Source organism: Clavelina lepadiformis, chromosome 8 (assembly GCF_947623445.1).
Source record: "Clavelina lepadiformis chromosome 8, kaClaLepa1.1, whole genome shotgun sequence".
NCBI classification, from domain to species: Eukaryota; Metazoa; Chordata; class Ascidiacea; order Aplousobranchia; family Clavelinidae; genus Clavelina; species Clavelina lepadiformis.
This window is the reverse complement of record NC_135247.1, coordinates 19,436,411-19,450,622: the sequence shown is the minus strand read 5'-3', so window position 1 is coordinate 19,450,622 and position 14,212 is coordinate 19,436,411. Positions and strand designations below refer to the sequence as shown.

Below are 14,212 nucleotides of genomic sequence, written 5' to 3'. Positions count from 1 at the left end.
GAGGGGTTAGGGTTAGGGGTGAAATCGTTTTTAAAATTGAGGGTTAGCATCGTAGGAAATGGTGTCTGGACAAGTTCTCCATGGTGGAATTGTTCTCTACCATATAAATTAAATACAATACCGGTTTCCAAATAATCAGGGTTAGGACTTAATGACCGGTCGAATCTGGCAAAATGACTCCATTTAATTGAGGGATTAGGGTTAGGGGTGAAATCGCTTTTAAAATTGAAGGTTAGCATCGTAGGAAATGGTGTCTGGAAAAGTTCTCTATAGTGGAATTGTTCTCTACCAAATAAATTAAATACAATACCGGTTTTCAATTATTTAGGGTTAGGACTTAATAACCGGTCGAATCTGGCAAAAAGACTCCATTTCATTGATGGGTTAGGGTTAGGGGAGAAATCGATTTTAAAAATGAGGGTTAGAAGCGTAGGAAATGGTGTCTGGATAAGTTCTCCATGGTGGAATTGTACTCTACGATCTAATATAAATACAATACCGGTTGTCGAATCTTCAGGGGTAGAACTTAATGACCGGTCGCATCTGGCAAAATGTCTCCATTTAATTGATGGGTGAGGGTTAGGTGTGACAGCCCCTTAAAATTGAGGGTTAGTATCGTAGGAAATGTTGTCTGGACAAGTTCTCTATGGTGGAATTGTTTTCTACAATATAAATTAAATACAATACGGGTTTCCGAATCTTCAGGGGTAGAACTTAATGACCGGTCGCATCTGGCAAAATGTCTCCAATTAATTTATGGGTGAGGGTTAGGGGTGAAAGCGCGCCTTAATCTTGAGATTTAGCACCGTAGGAATGCGCGAATGGAAAAGTTGTTTATCGTGGAGCTGTTCTCTACGATCTAAAATAAATGAAGTAACGGTTTCTAAATTTATAATGTTAGAACCTAATGTCCGTTTGCATCTGGCAAAATGACTCCATTTAATTGAGGGGTTAGGGTTAGGGGTGAAACGTCAGCCTACCAATAAAATTCAACAAATTTTCTGCTCCACCACCCCATCCCTGGTGGTTTAACGTAGCCATTTGACAATTAGGTAGTAATTTGTTAATTCTCACTGACAAAAAATTGCATAACTTACAAATGTCTACGGAGTTACAAATTGTAAAATGTATCTGACAATGTGCACGGGTAGCCATTTGTCAAAAAGTATGGTCTCTGGCAAATTGCTACGAATTTTGCAGCCAATTGTAAAATACAAGTAGCCATTTGGCAGACCCTAATTATCAAATGACTACACAAGCTTAGAAATTTGGCTGGGCAATTCACAAATGGCTACATAATTGACAAAGTGCTACCGTAGCAGATTGTTATTTGTCAAAAGGTATGGTCTCTAACAAATGGCTACGAATTTTGTAGCCAATTGTGAAATACAAGTAACCATTTGGCAAATCCTAATTATCAAATGACTACACAATCTTAGAAACTTGGCTGGGCAATTAAAAAATGGCTACAGAATTGACAAAGTGGTACCGTAGCAGATTGTCATTTGTCAAAAGGTGTGGTCTTTAACAAATTGCTACGAATTTTGTAGCCAATTGTGAAATACAAATTGCCATTTGACAAGCTCTAATTATCAAATGACTACACAAGCTTAGAAATTTGGCTGGGCAATTCACAAATGGCAAAATGACTCCATTTAATATTACTCATTTACGCACTAATAAAATTACTAACTATTCTCTTTCGTTCTCTACTCAACGTCAGCTGGTTTTCCGCACAGTGGGGGCGCGGTGTAACAAGAAAAATTTCTAGAAATGTGTCAATGCGTAATAAATGAATTGCAGCTGCGTTATACTGCAGTAATTGGCACTGATCGCATAAAACGCACAAAAGTTATAGCTTCAGGGTAGTTGTATTGTAGAGTATTTCGATACCAAACCATTCAACAAATATTGTATATAGCTGTGTCATGGAAGCGTCTTTATTTTTTTCTTCATTTACTTTAGTGAGCAATTCACTTTATCTGCTAAACTTTTCTGCAGCATTCTGTTCTACAAGATGGACGTAATTGTACAGAAGTAAAAGCGACTATGAAGCTGCCACGGCACGGTTAAAACGAACGAAGTACTGTTTATTGTTTCATAACCTAGTGATAGGAATTGCGAACCTCTGTCCGAATTAAGCGGATAATTATCCAAATTAACGGGTGTTTTTTACGTTCAATTTTTACTTTTGTTCCGTTCCCGAGCATTTTGGCCGAATAAAGCTGTTTTCCGGGTTATCCGGTTTCCGAATTAAGCGGATTCGTGTAAAAACATAAAATAGGATAAAATATACTTCTAATCAACGTTATTTGCGACATCAGCCAGGCTACAAGTTTTTGCTTTTTATAAAAATCCTAGACTTGTTGGTTATGCTAACCTAACACTTATAGCACAATTGTATTTCTATTCATGTTTTAGACTTAGTGCTCTGCCACTTTTTTCTGCCTACGGATCGCTGTGAGCATGTTCTTTGTTCCACCATACGTCCTACTTTTAGTTCTGTGAAGCTTACGGCAAAAATGAACGAAATTCTTATACGCATTATTCAATCATTAATTATATATTATCTATTCTTTATTTATCTTTCGTTTTTCATTTTATTTGCATCAAAAAAACGAAATAGATCTAACAAAATTAGCAGCAACGATTACTGAATATACTTCTATTTGACACATAATAATTAATCAAAAACGTTAAAATTTTCAACCATGCAGTTGAGTAAAGTATATAGCCTGTGCTTTTCCGCACCCTTTTCTAGGTTTGCAGTCGTTATCCTCTTTAAACGGTTCGCATGCGTCGTCCCAAGGTTAATTTTGGTCATTATGTTTGTCTGTACAGACAGACACCAGAGAATGGAAAACACTTCCAACAAAGTATATACAGTCGAATCCGGTTAATTGTGCTACACTTGTTTTGCCCTGTATCTGTTACGTTTGTCCCTTGCGGCCGATTGCGCGTTTCCATGGTTAATTAAGTACATGTGTCTTTTTATCGACGTGTGTCCGACAAGTAGTTGACAGTTTTGTAGTGGTGGTCCTGAGATGAGCTGTGTGAAGACAAACTTAACTTAACTGCTTTTAAATAAAACATATGCCTGGAATTCTAAGAGTGAGATAAGCAAAACATAACAATTGCATAGTCAATTTTCCAAGCCTTTTTATGCGATTAAACGAATTATGCGTTTATGAGAAGTGCAAATTCCACTAATTTTCTTACTTGACGTGCGACGCTGGTCACGTGTAAAGACGTCAACACGCAAAACACTAACTTTTATTGTGTGTAGCGATCATTCATTCATTCAAGCACGCAAAAGATGAAAACATGCTTTCTTGCATTTGTGTTTTTAAGCGCACAAATGTGGCCATGTCCGCCCCTTCAAACTGTAGTCGTTGGCGAATTGTATGAAGTGCATGCAGAACTTCTTTATTTTTTTGGTGTTGTCACAGCGATTGCGTCAGCAGAGCTTTCTTTATTATTGTCGTCTTTTTCAACTTGTTTGTTTCGTAAACTTCTTCACATATTACGGCATCATCTTAACGCAACGCTTAGCCTTAAATGAAACTAAAACAGTGCAAATGTTAATGTCTGTGTATTGACAGCCACGTGTTAATGCTTAAATTGAGAATGGTTGGTTTCATTGTTTTGTAACAAAGCGCAGTACAAGTCACAAAGCTTACGCATTGCGTGTGCGCTGCCAGAACGAAAAATTAAAATTGTCTTCGAAGCAGTGCAAAAGTTAAGTTTCGTTCTAAGCCAATTTCAACCTGGTTTATATGAAAGTTTAACAAACTGCAACATTTAAGCAAAAGTTTATTGAACTCAATGTAGGATGAAGTACAATACATTTGTGAACTTCATTTTGTCGAAGTTTTACTCAGATGAAGTAAAACACTAAAAATTCAACAATTTAGTTTCGTTACAACTCTGATATATTCCGGTATTGAACCATTAGGCCGTAAATTTGCAAAAAACTATTAATGGACTCCCCTATTCCCCCCCTTTATTCCATTGGCTTCATAGTCTTGCATGATAATTTTCCTAATCTCTGATCATAACAGAATATGAAACCATTAATATAGCTTTAGTCATTCATGATTGAAACTTAATGGTTAAAACATTTAAAGTTAGAAAAAATATATAATGCAATGCTTTTGAGCAGGTTTGGTCAATTTTTTTTCTAAACTTCCAGTGAAATTCTCTGAAAATATTTAGAGCAGAGGTAACATTTCGTTCGGGGACGCGCCGGATGTGACGATTTTATTTCGAGAACGAAACGTCGCATGTTCTCTTACAGAAATCGCGTGCTGGTGCACTTTATTACTTAATTTAAGCAATCTCCCCGTAATAGCTCTTTTCCCACGACCTCAAGGAGCAGCGAAGTTATCCCTGGGCGCGAAAACGATCGCTCGCGTGTTTGGTGGGAAAATTCGACATAAATCTGGAAACGCGCGAAGGGTAAACCTTCGCGGACCCATAATGCAGCCGTTGCCGATTCGGATGTTTCCATTGATTCTGTAGCTTCGCATCCATTCTGGAAACAGTATAAAGGTAACTATTGATTTGTTACTTTCCAACTGCGCTGAGGTCGTGAGGTCGTCACACGTCGCCAACTCCATTGTGCGGCATGACAGACCACGTGCGGCATCACGCATGACAGACCACAATGAAGTTACAAAGAAGACGCGAATATTGCAGTTATATTGACCGGGGAAGGCGTGATTGGCCACGGTCGCAGTACGTGGAACAGTTGCACTTTCAAAACGGAGAAACTCGAAATTTTTTTTCAGTTTGAAAACTTGTCTTGGCTGAGTTAGTTGTGAGTTAGTTAGTTAATTTATGCCCCACTCTAAGTTTTCTCTTCAATTAACCTTATCCTAACCAGACTCGAGTTTACTAAAATTTACTAAAAAACTAGGCTAAAAAACTAGGACCCCGTACACACACTTTCAATCGTAAATTATTAGAAAACTATGCGTCGTAAACTGATCGGATTTTTACAGGTTAGTAGAAAAATCAATTAGCTTCCTGTGTACATCATAATTGTAATACTAAAGAAAGTGCATTTCGTGTAAATTAAGTATTTCTTCAAGTGATACATTTCTAGAAGTTTTTCTTTGTTACGCCGCCTTCCCGCTATGCTTAATTGCCTGTAAAATCAGCTGACTTCGAGAAGAGAACACATCCATAGCAAAAAAAAAAGTTTTCTTGGCGGCGGGAACTCCATAAATAGCATTTTTAAGTTGCTAAATTTTTTTTGTTTTAGATCATACGTGTCAAACTCCCGGCCCGCGGGCCACATCCGGCCCGCTTTACATTAAAACTTGGCCCACAATGCTATTTTATACATAGAACTATTTCTGGCCCGCGAGATCATTGTATAGTAAAACTTACTTTTTTCAAGCAAGAAACAAGATTATAACAAATCGTAAAATACAGCAGCACAGCAGTTGCCCCACAATACGACAGAATAAATCGATTTATTCCAACGCTTGTAATCTGGGCTGCTTTTTTCTTTATTGTTTGTTAATTCTTTAATGCTTTTGCAAAGAGAAAAATGAAACATACCGATGTAAGAGAAGAATAATCAAAAATAGCCCAGTCAAAAATCGTCAAAAACATCAAAAATTTGGTGTTGTTTCGCTGCCTGTTCCAACTCATGTTTCTTGTCACGAAATGTTCAATCAAGTTTTATCCTTGACCGGCCCGCGGCGTTAAATAAGTTTTGAGTTTTGGCTTCTGGTGCGATTGAGTTTGACAACCCTGTTTTAGATTGTTTTCAGTAAACTGATTTAAGTTAATCTTAAAATGCGGAAAGTGTTGAAATTTTTTGATTAGAATGTTTGATGTGAAAGACTGTCTTTGTAACTTACACAATCCCTTGGAAGACTTTTTTCTCGTATCGAAGTGAGTGAAAAAGTCCATTTACAAGACAAGACTATGCCTGAAACGTAAGGAATATACAAATTTATTATTAATATTTTTTTTATTATCAAATCGGCCGTCGTTGTTCACCTCTCGAGCGATGATTACTGAGCTAGACGGTGTGCTTGTTTGGATTGACACAAACATTTTTATTTATTTTTTGGAAGGTCGTAATTTTACCTTAAGAGTGGAAAACTTACCTTTTTACAATGCAATTGTATCGGGCAAACAAACACATTTGTCGCCGCGTCAATATTGACATTTGCTTTATATATCGCAATATAACCCAAAACTGATCCTACTTTCTACGCAGGACAATCAAGCAGCAGATTTCTTGTCCAGAGCTATCACACCAGTAATATCGCGCATCCTGGTACTCGCGCCTCAATCAAGCTCATTGAGGAACGTTTTCTTGACAATACAGCAAAGCAGAAACACCCGTTAACTATGTTACAAATTAACCATTTTCGACAATGGTGTAAAATAAATGTCAATTACAGCCTGGTCGTTTTCAAGCGATCAACTTTTTAAACTATGAATTCAGAAAGCATAGATGAAATATTGGTTTCGACGAGACATATTGGCTTTTCACTGTGTGCTTTACCCTTGTTCCATTTAGGCAACATATGTTTGTGACACATTAGCCTGTGATCGACTGTGTTCAGTGTTAGGCAAGAAGTAACTATTACCAAATATATCTCGCATCGTATACGGGTATCAAATTGCCAAAAAGTATGGTATCTGGAAAATGGCTACGCATTTTGTAGCCATTTCCAGATTAACTTGCAAATCACTACTCCAAATTAGAAATTTAACTGGACAACTCGCAAAAGGCTATTGTATTGCACAGCGTTTAACTTTTGCAATTTTAATTTTGTGGATAGTAAAGAAACAAATTGCAATAATTTTGATTAAAAAAGTGTTTTAGGTAAAGAACCACAAGATGAAGCCAGACAAGTCTATTTTTTGAATTTCGATTCATCTGCGTCAAATGGTGAAAGCGTTTTATTGCAGTAAAATATTGTGTTTACTGTTTCAAATTCGTAACGCGTAAAAAGGCTGTGTGTTAGTGATTGTTGGTAGGCCCAACGTCGAATCGTGTAAGATTGTAGTTAGCGCGCCAACCTAGGTCCGACGAAGATTTTATGTTGCAATTTGATACCCATATACGTTGCGAGATACATTTGGTAATTGTTACTTCGTGCAATTTGATACCCGTATAAGTTGCGAGATACATTTGGTAATTGTTACTTCGTGCAATTTGATACCCGTATAAGTTGCAAGATACATTTGGTAATTGTTACTTCGTGCAATTTGATACCCGTATAGATTGCGAGATACATTTGGTAATTGTTACTTCGTGCAATTTGATACCCGTATACGTTGCGAGATACATTTGGTATTTGTTACTTCGTGCAAATTAATACCCGTATAAGTTGCGAGATACATTTGGTAATTGTTACTTCGTGCAATTTGATACTCGTATAAGTTGCGAGATACATTTGGTAATTGTTACTTCGTGCAATTTGATACCCGTATACGTTGCGAGATACATTTGGTAATTGTTACTTCGTGCAATTTGATACCCGTATACGTTGCGAGATACATTTGGTAATTGTTACTTCGTGCAATTTGATACCCGTATAAATTGCGAGATACATTTGGTAATTGTTACTTCGTGCAATTTGATACCCGTATACGTTGCGAGATACATTTGGTACTAATTACTTCGTGCAAATTAATACCCGTATAAGTTGCGAGATACATTTGGTAATTGTTACTTCGTGCAATTTGATACCAGTATAAGTTGCGAGATACATTTGGTATTTGTTACTTCGTGCAAATTGATACCCGTATACGTTGCGAGATACATTTGGTAATTGTTACTTCGTGCAATTTGATACCCGTATACGTTGCGAGATACATTTGGTAATTGTTACTTCGTGCAATTTGATACCCGTATAAGTTGCGAGATACATTTGGTAATTGTTACTTCGTGCAATTTGATACCCGTATACGTTGCGAGATACATTTGGTAATTGTTACTTCGTGCAATTTGATATCCGTATACGTTGCGAGATACATTTGGTAATTGTTACTTCGTGCAATTTGATACCCGTATACGTTGCGAGATACATTTGGTACTAGTTACTTCGTGCAAATTAATACCCGTATAAGTTGCGAGATACATTTGGTAATTGTTACTTCGTACAATTTGATACCCGTATAGATTGCTAGATACATTTGGTACTAGTTACTTCGTGCAAATTAATACCCGTATAAGTTGCGAGATACATTTGGTAATTGTTACTTCGTGCCATTTGATACCCGTAAAAGTTGCGAGATACATTTGATAATTGTTACTTCGTGCAATTTGATACCCGTATAAGTTGCGAGATACATTTGGTAATTTTTACATCGTGCAACTTAATACCAGTATACGTTGCGAGATACATTTGGTAATTGTTACTTCGTGCAATTTGATACCCGTATAAGTTGCGAGATACATTTGGTAATTGTTACTTCGTGCAACTTGATACCCGTATAAGTTGCAAGATACATTTGGTAATTGTTACTTCGTGCAATTTGATACCCGTATAGGTTGCGAGATACATTTGGTAATTGTTACTTCGTGCAATTTGATACCCGTATAAGTTGCGAGATACATTTGGTAATTTTTACATCGTGCAACTTAAAACCAGTATACGTTGCGAGATACATTTGGTAATTGTTACTTCGTGCAATTTGATACCCGTATAAGTTGCGAGATACATTTGGTAATTGTTACTTCGTGCAATTTGATACCCGTATAAGTTGCAAGATACATTTAGTAATTATTACTTTGTGCAATTTGATACCCGTATAAGTTTCGAGATACATTTGGTAATTGTTACTTCGTGCAATTTGATACCCGTATACGTTGCGAGATACATTTAGTACTAGTTACTTCGTGCATATTTGCACCCATGCGAATTATAACTTACAAAACTTACGTTTTACCCGTGCGAATTATACAAATACGCACGAAGTAACTATTACCAAATGTATATCGCAACGTTGCGGGTATTAAATTGCACGAAGTAACAATTACCAAATGTATCTCGCAACGTAGACGGGTATCAAATTGCACGAAGTAAAAATTACCAAATGTATCTTGCATCGTATACGGGTATCAAATTGCCAAAAAGTATGTTATGTGGAAAATGGCTACGCATTTTGTAGCCATTTCCAGATTAACTTGCAAATCACTACTCCAAATTAGAAATTTAACTGAGCAACTCGAGATAGGCTATTGTATTGCACAGCGTTTAACTTTTGCAATTTTAATTTTGTGGATAGTAAAGAAACAAATTGCAATAATTTTGATTAAAAAAGTGTTTTAGGTAAAGAACCGTAAGATGAAGCCAGACAAGTCTATTTTTTGAATTTCGATTCACCTGCGTCAAGTGGTGAAAGCGTTTTATTGCAGTAAAATATTGTGTTTGCTGTTTCAAATTTGTGAAAATTTATCTTTTTCTCAAGCGCGTAAAAACGCTGTGTGTTAGTGATTGTTTGTAGGCCCAGCGTCGAATCGTGTAAGATTGTAGTTAGCGCGCCAACCTAGGTCCGACGAATATTTTTTGTTGCAATTTGATATCCGTATACGTTGCGAGATACATTTGGTAATTGTTACTTCGTGCAATTTGATACCCGTATAAGTTGTGAGATACATTTGGTAATTATTACTACAGTACGTGAAATTTGATACCGGTATATGTTGCGAGATACATTTGGTAATTTTTACTTCGTGCAATTTGATACCCGTATACGTTGCGAGATACATTTGGTAATAGTTACTTCGTGCATACTTGTACCCGTGCGAATTATAACTTACAAAACTTACGTTTGTACCCGTGGGAATTATACAAATATGCACGAAGTAACTATTACCAATTGATTTGCAATTTGATACCCGTATACGTTGCGAGATACATTTGGTAATTGTTACTTCGTGCAATTTGATACCCGTATAAGTTGCAAGATACATTTGGTAATGTTTATATCGTGCAACTTAATACCCGTATACGTTGCGAGATACATTTGGTAATTGTTACTTCGTGCATATTTGTACCCGTGCGAATTATAACTTACAAAAATTACGAACGCAATGCGAATGAAATTAATGTTTTGCTTTGGTACCTCAAGACACTTACTGTAGATATATTATTATATATAACAAATATTATTATTATATAAAAGAAATCTATGGCTATACTTTGCTGTTTCTGCAGATTATACGTAGAAATTATACATCGAAAAACTAAACCTTGATATTAGGTAATTTAGTGCAGATAATGTTTGTAGTCGTGCGTAGTCGTGCGTAGTCGTGCGTAGTCGTGCGTAGTCGTGCGTAGTCGTGCGTAGTCGTGCGTAGTCGTGCGTAGTCGTGCGTAGTTGAGCGTAGTCGAGCGTACGCGAGCAAAGCCGAGTTGAGCATTGTCGAGCGTACGCGGGCAAAGCCCAACAGATTTGTAGTCTGTCGCCTTAACCACTCGACCGCGACAATTTTGCTTAATGTGCAATGCAAATAGACAAAATCTATTGTCTAGTCGAGCGTAGTCGAGCGTAGTCTAGCGTAGTGGAGCGTAGTAGAGCGTAGTAGAGCGTAGTAGAGCGTAGTGGAGCGTAGTGGAGCGTAGTGGAGCGTAGTGGAGCGTAGTGGAGCGTAGTAGAGCGTAGTGGAGCGTAGTGGAGCGAAGTGGTGCGAAGTGGAGCGAAGTGGAGCGTAGTCTAGCGAAGTAGAGCGTAGTCTAGCGTAGTCTAGCGTAGTCTAGCGTAGTCTAGCGTAATCTAGCGTAGTAGAGCGTAGTAGAGCGTAGTCTAGCGTAGTAGAGCGTAGTAGAGCGTAGTAGAGCGTAGTAGAGCGTAGTAGAGCGTAGTAGAGCGTAGTTAAGCGTAGTTAAGCATAGTTAAGCGTAGTCTAGCGTAGTCTACTGTGGTGGAGCGTTCAGATGCCATCTGACCTGTGTGACGGAATGCTTTCGGTTTGAGGTCGCGGTAAATTTTTCGCCACCTCCGGCCAACTTCAACCCTCGCTGCATCCATTTTTCCGCAAACTACTTTGCTCATTTATGGGGAAAATTATTTCAAATTTCTTTTCCGTTGAACCGGACAAGGTTGTCCAGCCCTTCGATTCATCTGCGTCAAGTGGTGAAAGCGTTTTATTGCAGTAAAATATTGTGTTTGCTGTTTCAAATTCGTAACGCGTAAAAACGCTGTGTGTTAGTGATTGTTGGTAGGCCCAACGTCGAATCGTGTAAGATTGTAGTTAGCGCGCCAACCTAGGTCCGACGAAGATTTTATGTTGCAATTTGATACCCGTATACGTTGCGAGATACATTTGGTAATTGTTACTTCGTGCAATTTGATACCCGTATAAGTTGCGATATACATTTGGTAATTGTTACTTCGTGCAATTTGATACCCGTACAAGTTGCGAGATACATTTGGTAATTGTTACTTCGTGCAATTTGATACCCGTATAAGTTGCGATATACATTTGGTAATTGTTACTTAGTGCAATTTGATACCGTTTTATTGCAGTAAAATATTGTGTTTGCTGTTTCAAATTCGTAACGCGTAAAACGCTATGTGTTAGCGTTTGTTGGTAGGCCCAACGTCGAATCGTGTAAGATTGTAGTTAGCGTTACTTCATGCAATTTGATACCCGTATAAGTTGCGATATAAATTTAATAGATTTAAATAAATTAAACGTAGTCGCGCGTAGTGGAGCGTAGTAACAATTACCAAATGAAGTAACAATTACGAAGTAACAATTACGAAGTAACAATTACCAAATGTATCTCGCATCGTATACGGATATCAAATTGCCAAAAAGTATGGTATCTAGAAAATGGCTACGCATTTTGTAGTCATTTCCAGATTAACTTGCAAATCACTACTCCAAATTAGAAATTTAACTGGGCAACTCGAAAAAGGCTATTGTATTGCACAGCGTTTAACTTTTGCAATTTTAATTTTGTTGATAGTAAAGAAACAAATTGCAATAATTTTGATTAAAAAAGTGTTTTAGGTAAAGAACCGCAAGATGAAGCCAGACAAGTGCACGACAATTTTGCTTAATGTGCAATGCAAAGAGACAAAATCTATTGTCTAGTTTAGCGTAGTCGGGCGTAGTCGGGCGTAGTCGAGCGTAGTCGAGCGTAGTCGTGCGTAGTCGTGCGTAGTCGTGCGTAGTCGTGCGTAGTAGGGCGTAGTCGTGCGTAGTCGCGCGTAGTCGCGCGTAGTAGAGCGTAGTAGAGCGTAGTAGAGCGTAGTAACGAAGTAACAGTTAACAAATGTATCTCGCAACGTTGCGGGTATTAAATTGCACGAAGTAAAAATTACCAAATGTATCTCGCAACGTATACGGGTATCAAATTTCACGGAGTAAAAATTACCAAATGTATCTCGCATCGTATGCATCGTAGGAAATGGTGTGTGGACAAGTTCTTTATGGTGGAATTGATCTCTACCAAATAAATTAAAAACAATACCGGTTCCTAAATGTTCAGGGTTAGGACTTATTGACCATCGGCATCTGGCAAAATTGGTAACTTTTAACTTGGTAACTTTAACTGGTAACAACAATTTATAACTTGTAAATCAACAGAATTTACAGAACGCATAGCTACGCACCCTTTTTGGCAACTTTGTAGGACTGATTATGTCCACGTCGTCATCAGATGACGACTTTTGTGACAGAATGCTTTCAGTTTGAGGTCGCGGTAACTTTTTCGCCAACTCCGGCCACCTCCGGCCAACTTCAACCCTCGCTGCATCCTTTTTTCAGCAAACTACTTTGCTCATTTATGGGGAAAATTATTTCAAATTTCTTTTCCGTTGAACCGGACAAGGTTGTCCAGCCCTTCCTTCAACCAGCCAGGCATAACAATTGTTGCATCCCCATATTTTGCGAATGTTTTGTGATCTTGCACTTGCATTAAAAACATCCCTTTTTTAATAGTTTTCTACATGAAAGGAGAATGTGGTGACTTACCCGAATAATCCAACGTCCTTTCCTGGTCCGGCAGCCATGGTTAAGTTCTTCCACGAGCATGTTGCGGACCGCACTTGGCCGCTGCGAGTTTTTGGTTATCTGATAGGCCATGAGGATTTCCCCATGGTCCTTCTCACCTCCGCTCCGGGATCGTTTTCCCAGACTACATGTTTGTAGAATATAGTGAGTTACTGTATCAACGAAAAATGAAACAATCAATATTAGAACTGAACAGTACCTCACTCCACGTGCGTTGCTGAGAAGTGAAGGTCAGTCTGAGAAGTGAACTGGGTTGATTGCATTTCATGCTTGAGTGATCACATGCGAATTTATGATTTGCAAAGGGAATTATCTACACAGCATACCATGCAAAATTTAAAAGTGCTTGCCTGCCATAATTTTCCAAAAACAACAAATACAATTTTACGTATAGCAGCGATAGAAACGCAAGATAGAAATGGCCACGCAGATTTTTACAAGATCATAGTTCGTTGTTTCTTCTACGAATCAATTTAAATTTTGTTTTAATTTCATCATTCATTTTTATTTCAAAGGCAAATTTATTAAGATTCGATTTTAATTAAAGCAAATTTAAACTGTTAAAGATTTATACTTATCGTCCCATCTTGGTTTACCACGGTCATCCAAGATGGGACAAAAAGGGCCCAGCAGACTTCTAGTCTCTCGTCTTAACCACTCGGCCACGACAACTGTGCTTAATGTTCAATGCAAATAGATAAAATCGCACTTTTCTCGAATCACTTATGGAAGCGTGATTTTAATTCCACGTTGTCGGCGGGATTCGAACCTACGCTGGCAAGGCCCAACAGATTAAAAGTCTGTCGCCTTAACCACTCGGCCACGACAACTGTGCTTATTGTTTAATGCAATTAGATAAAATCGCACTTTCCGCAAATCACTTATGGAAGCATGATTTCAATTCCGCGGGCAGAGCCAAACAGATTTCGAATCTGTCGCCTTAACCACTCGGCCACGACAACTGTGATTAATGTGCAATGCAAATAGACAAAATCTATTGTCTAGTCGAGCGTAGTCGAGCGTAGGTAAGCATAGTCTAGCGTGGTGGAGCGTTCTGACGTCAGCTTTCAGCTCCGTCATGCAAATCGACAGCTCAGACGATCAGAAAAAGCCGAGCACCATTAAAAAGGTTCGCGTACTATTTCGGTTGATATGGCATTGTTAATAAAAATAATAACCAAAAATACAGTTTCACGATTGAGAACTTAT

General features: G+C 38.0%; 1 long non-coding RNA gene and 1 other non-coding gene across 2 annotated transcripts; both read right to left on the bottom strand.

Moving 5' to 3' along the window:
* Positions 1–12,690: 12,690 nt before the first annotated feature.
* Positions 12,691–13,318, bottom strand: LOC143469073 (uncharacterized). Its single transcript, XR_013119058.1, has 3 exons — positions 13,203–13,318; positions 12,965–13,127; positions 12,691–12,901 (listed from the first exon to the last, which is right to left on the bottom strand). It is a non-coding gene; the product is annotated as an uncharacterized LOC143469073 (long non-coding RNA).
* A 433-nt stretch (positions 13,319–13,751) lies between these two features.
* On the bottom strand, positions 13,752–13,833 carry Trnak-uuu (transfer RNA lysine (anticodon UUU)). The gene has a single exon. It is a non-coding gene; the product is annotated as a tRNA-Lys (tRNA).
* Positions 13,834–14,212: the final 379 nt, after the last annotated feature.